The sequence below is a fragment of the Physeter macrocephalus genome, chromosome 14 (assembly GCF_002837175.3).
Source record: "Physeter macrocephalus isolate SW-GA chromosome 14, ASM283717v5, whole genome shotgun sequence".
NCBI classification, from domain to species: Eukaryota; Metazoa; Chordata; class Mammalia; order Artiodactyla; family Physeteridae; genus Physeter; species Physeter macrocephalus.
The window spans coordinates 123,937,973-123,943,972 of NC_041227.1; positions in this window are offsets into that span (position 1 = coordinate 123,937,973).

The window sequence follows — 6,000 nt, forward strand, 5'->3', positions numbered from 1 at the left end:
TAAGAGGAGCTGGGTACGGGGCAGCTGTGGACGAGGACAAGTAGAACCCTGAGCCCAGTCGAGGTGCTTCCTGGGCTTTGCCGTCCAGCAGCCCAGCCCCCGCCCTCCCCTGGCCCCTGGCCCTGCCCTTGACAAACAGACGGACAGCCTGTCGGGGCAGGCTGCTGAGCTTCTGCACTTGAACAGCAGCATCACTGGCTCTTTATTCCGTATTTGGGGTAAACAGATCTCTCTTTCCAGTCCCCACTTTCCCCCTAAGGCTGTCTGCAGGAGAAGCCCGTGGGAGGGCTGGGACACCGCTGACCATCCACCTGGCTGGGAGGAGGCCTCCATGGGGAGGCCCAGGAAGAGAAGGGGTTAGTTCATCTAGTACTACTCCAGGCAGGGACTCCATCCTCCCAGCCATGTCCTGTCATCTGGAATACCCCCTGGTGGAGAACTTACTACCTGTCAGTAGAAGCTGCTCTTTGGCCGGGAGCCACAGGACCTCTATGTGGACTAGGCAGGCCTGAGGGTGAGGCCAGTGAATAGCAAGGACAGGGACATTTGGTACACTGACCCTGCAGGGCCCTTTCCATCCATTATAGCACTCAATACTCACAGCAGCCAGATGGGGGCAGTGCTGGGTTTACCCTGTTTCCTAGAGGAGAAAACAGAGAGGTTAAGTAATTGGCCCAAGGTCACCCAGCCAGTAGATGGCAGAACGAGGACTGGTGCCCAGGTCTTTCTGATTCTGTTTTCCCTGTGCTTGGACAGTCTCTGGCCAAGGGCTTTAGGCCATCCATCCCCAAGGGAGGGGACATCTGAGCACTGTCCAGTGGGCACATTGAGTCTCAGTTTATCTGACTCTGAACTGAGCTGCTTGGGCTCTCTCTGGCTTCTCCCTCATGCCCACCCAGGGGATGAAGGGCAGGATGTGTGAGCCGGAGTTGCTGTGTGACTTCGGGCATGATGCCTCCCCTCTCTGGGCCTCTGTCTGTGGGCCAGGAGGTTGGTGTGTGATCCCCAACCCAGAGGACAGAAGTCCCCACCTCCTCTAGGGGCTCACCTGGCCCTGGCCCCACCCCCTCCACTGGGACCCCAGCACCCAGTAGGAAGGAGCCAAGCCCACCCAGACTGAGGCTGCCAGGAGCTGCACCCAGGAGCCAGGTCCTGGAGCTCCATCCCCTGCAGGCTGGTGAGAAATGCACAGGTTCTCTTGCCTGCCAGGCTGGGAGACTTCAGGGTAGAGGGACACACCCAGGGTTGGATATACCCGTGGGCTTGGTCCTCAGATGGGGGAGGAGGCGGGGCCAGGGCCCAAGGGGCAGCTCTGGTATGGAAGGAGGGGCCACTAGTTTCAGATTCCCCCTTGGGGCAGGGAAGGCTGCCCCTTAAAAAAGGGGGAAGTGAGGACAGGCCCACCTGGAGCCCAGCGGGTCTCAGGGGGCAGAAATGGGGACGGGCAAGGCTGCGGGGAGTCGATTCTGAAGTGAGAGAGACCATGCCTCTCACTGACTGCTGGGTCCAGCCCCGGCCTTGACTCAAGGGGTACGGTGGGGAGAGGGGGAGAGTAAGCTGTGGGTTCTGCCCCAGTCTCCCCAGGTTAGTGCCTCAGCTGTAAAATGGGGCCCTTAGCACCCTCCTCTCGGGGACAATAGTAGCGACCATGCACTGAGCACCTGTTGTATACCAAACTCTGGTCCAGGTCAAGGATGGGCTTTCAGGGGAGAAACAGGCTGGGGGAGGGGAGCTGCTTGCCCGAATCCACAGGGAAGAGTCACAGGCAGATCTGGAACCAGTGGGGTGGGCTCTTAACAACACCCTGCACCCCTTTCCTCCTCCTGCCTACTTGTTCCCTGCATGCAGGGCTGCCTCAAGGGGCCGCTGCCCCTGCCCCCATGGGATGCTGTCAGGTCCGCTGTGTCTATTGCGTGGGGCCTGGAAGGAAGAGACCTGGGCGAGCCTGAGAGATGGTTGTCAGAAAAATCACACAGAGCACATGCAGGAAGCTTGACAAGCTCCGCTGATGGCACAAGGGCCCAGAGGGAGCGATGAGTGTGAGGCTGGGGGACCGGGGGCTGTGAATGAGGGCGCAGCTTCTGCACCCTGGAAAATGCCTGCATCCTGCATCCTACCAATAATGTGGCTTGGCTGCTAGGAGTCACCTCTTCCAGCCATCCTGGAACCGAGGCATGCACACCTGCCTTAAAGGGGTCCCGCATCCCAGGTACCAGGAGGCCAGTTCAGGATCAGAACACAAGAAAGGTGGTTATGCTCACTGGTCATGTCCCTCTTCAGGGTCCTCACCCTGACCAGACATGAGAATCACCATCACCTGGGGACTTAAAACCAGGGACGCCTGGACCCCTCCCAGACGTGCGGGGCAATGGGGGAGGCCCTATCTGTTTGAAGGTCCCCTGGAGCCTCAGAGTGGAGAGCCCAGCCCTGCCCACTAAGGGGGCTGCTCCCCGCTGAAGCCTGGTGCTCCCTCGCTGCCCCTCCCTCCCCTTCCCACCGAAGCTGACCTCTGGGGCTGTGTGGAGGTACCCACCCTCCTCCCCAGGGAGGCACTGGGTGGGAGCATTGGGCACCTGGGACTCCCTGAGGCTCTCTTCACCTCACCCCCGCCCCTGCTTTTATATTCTGGAAACCATAGAAGTAGAACCTTCCTGCATCTGCAAGCTTAGAACTGGACAGATCCACAGACTTGCTGATTTTCCAAAGTGCTGAGCTGGTGTGGCCACAAGATGCTTCACACTTCTTGTAAGAGAAGAATAAGCCCCCGTGTGTCTTTGGCGGCCCCCGGGCCAGCCCTGCCAAACCTGCCTTGCCTGCCACCACTTCCGCCTTCTCTGGGGCCACTGATGCAGGACTCCTGGGTCAGAGAACGCCTGGGGAACCCAGGCTGGACCAGGCGAGGCAAGGGGGCATTGAGCTGCTCTCGCCTCCACCCAACTGGGCCTCAAGGCCCAGCCCAACTGTGCCCACATGGTCCCTCCTCTAATCCTCTGTGACCCCCCACAGCACCCCACAGCTTCAGGCCCTGGTCCGCATGAAAAGCAGTGCAAAGATAGACACTGGGTTTCCAGGGGGTACCAGCTTTGGCTCCGAGGCCATCTTTCGTGGGGGCTCCCAGCCCCAGCCCATTTCTAGGCAACATGGGTCTCCCCTAATTCGGACTTTGACTCAAGGAGTGGGTGGGAGGCTGTGTTTGCGTCTGAATCCCACAGTCCTGCATCCAGCTGTGGGAATCTGGGCACATCACATGACTTCTCTGAACTTGAGTGCCAGCAACAAGGACATTGGTTCTACCTCCCAGAGCTGGCTTCTCTGCCCCCACCCACCACGCCCTAGACTTCCCACCAGGACCCTCAACCTCAGCAGTGAGTCATTGGCATGGTCCCATGGTCCCCACACCCAGCACGGAGGCTGGCCTACAGCAGCCTCATAGTGTTTGAGGATAATAAATTAATAAACAAGGCCCCCTCCCTGATGCTCGGCAAATATTGTCAGAATGAAGGCATGTCACCACCAATACGGACACATGTCAGAGTACACAGACCATAAAAGAGGCATGACAAGTGCTGATGGGGCGGATAATATTAGATCCCAGATGTAGAGGCCGGCTCAGCAGGTCACCGAGGGGTGCACAGGGTGGAGTCTGAGAACATTCTCGCTGCTCTCCAGGATCCTCTGTGCACCGAGGGTCCTTTGGTTCCAATCCAGTATCTCTCACTGTGTGACCTTGGGCAAATGGCTTAGCTTCTCTGAGCCTTATACTGCTCACCTGTAGAATGTAGACAGTAACAGTAACCACCTCTCATACTCGTTATGAATTAAATGAAAAGCATGAAGTAACACATAAATCCTGTCACACGTGCCTGGCCTGTTGGAAGCCCTCAAACTGCAGCCGTGTCATTAGGGTCTTCCTCACATCACGTGTAGTGCACAGCTGCAGGAGAGAGTGAGTGGCTTGTCCCCTTGTCCTCAGCTCTGCTGCCCTGCACAAGCCCCTGTCACCCATGACCCCGTCTCTGGGCTTCTCCCACCAAGGTCTCAGTGCCTGCCCCAGGGCAGGTGTGAGAGGCAAAGTCCAGGGGACAAGGGACTGCACCGTGGGCCCAGCTCTCTACTGCTTGTCCAGCCCTCACGGCACCCTGCCAACAGGTAGGCAGGCAGTTCCTGGACCATTTCACAGATGAGCAGACAGAGGCACAGAGAGTTTGTGGAACATGCTAATGTCACTTGGACTGACTGGGGCCAGCCCAGAGGGAATGGGGTGGGGGTGGGGGTATGTGAACACAGAGGGGCAAAGGGGATGGGTGTCCCCAGGATGGGAAGGCGACCTGGGCCTGGCCACAGCTTGGGGTTGCTGCAAACCTGTGCTCAGTCCCCTTGGTTGGGGAGGGACCACTGTGATGCTTTGGTTTCCTACCCCAAGGCAGCACTGGTGCCTGGGCCCCCGTAGACCCTGCTCTGGCTGAGGGGGTGAGTTTCCCAGGAAAACAGAAACTGTCTATAGCACAGATCAGCATCTGCTGGATGTGACCCAGGGCTGGGCAGCTAGCAGGGGCTTCCCACAGTCTCAAAGGATTTGTATCTTTCACGGGTTTGATTTTCACCTGACGGACAGGGCTGTCAGAGCATTGTGACTATGGTGGTTTGGCCTCACCAGGTTGGGGGAGGTGGTGGCAGGGGAATGGGGGTCCCTGGAGCCCCACAGAAGGATAAGGGGATTGTCGGAGCAGGAGCACCTCCTCAAGAAGGTCTCATATTTCTGGGGGAGGGTCAGGGAAGCTGGGCCAAGGCCTCCAACCTGGGGAAGGGACTCAGAGACACTGGGGGTGACAGGGTTGCTGGCCAGAAGCTACCATGCTGGGGGAGGGGCATTGGAGTCCTAAACCTGGGAGGCTGGTATTGACTTATAACAATAAAATAGCCAGTTATTTTACCAGCAAAATGCGTTTCTTTGGGAATGGCAAAGAATTGCAGTTTGAGATATGCAATCCATGGCAAACCACTGGCAAGTCCGGAAAACAAACGAGGGGCACCTTCTTTTATAGAGGAGAAACCCCCGCCCACCCCACAGGCTGTTATAAACGAAGAGCTCATTGGAGGAAACTAGGAGTTGGAAGTGTTGTGGCTTTTCATTGGCTGAGTTGTGACAGTCTCTCATTGGCTGGGCTGTTGCCAGGCAGAGAGAAATTCTTCCTTCCTCTGCTGAGTAGAAAAGTAGCAACCTTCTTCTTGTTGGAGATGCCAGGTACTCCCTTCTTGTTGGGTCTGCAGCTGACGCTGAATAGACCATGAGAGCTCCCTCTCTGGCCTCCCAATCCCACTTTTTTTTTTTTTTTTTTTTTTTTGTGGTATGCGGGCCTCCCTCTGTTGCGGCCTCTCCCGTTGCGGAGCACAGGCTCCGGACGCGCAGGCTCAGCGGCCATGGCTCACGGGCCCAGCCGCTCCGCGGCACGCGGGATCCTCCCGGACCGGGGCGCGAACCCGGTTCCCCTGCGTCGGCAGGCGGACGCGCAACCACTGCGCCACCAGGGAAGCCCCCCCAATCCCACTTTAAATGAGGTTTCTGTTTATTAAATTTCACACGACAGAGCTGAGGGAAGATGCCACAAGGCTTGATTGGAAGTGCTCTCTCTGCCCCCCACAACAGCTCTACGGGCAGTGGAGGTCTCCCATGCCTGTGGCAGTAGTCCGGGGACCCCAGCTGCTACCCACTTCCAGTGGGTGGTTTGTGCCTGCCAGGGAAGAGCCAAGGGCCTGGCACAGTATAATGACAAGAGCACAAGATTCAGAATTTGAGTTTCTGGGCCACAGTGGTTAGTCTACACAGTGAGGGGCTTGGGCTGAAGTGAATGCTTTTGGGGCTGTAAGTGCTTTTGCCCCTAAATGTGACGGGGACCAGCCAGGCACTCTCAGTTATTCCTCCTAGTGGCCATACAGAGTAGGACTATTATTATCCCCATTTCCTAGATTAGGAAACTGAGGCACAGAGGGGTTAAGCGA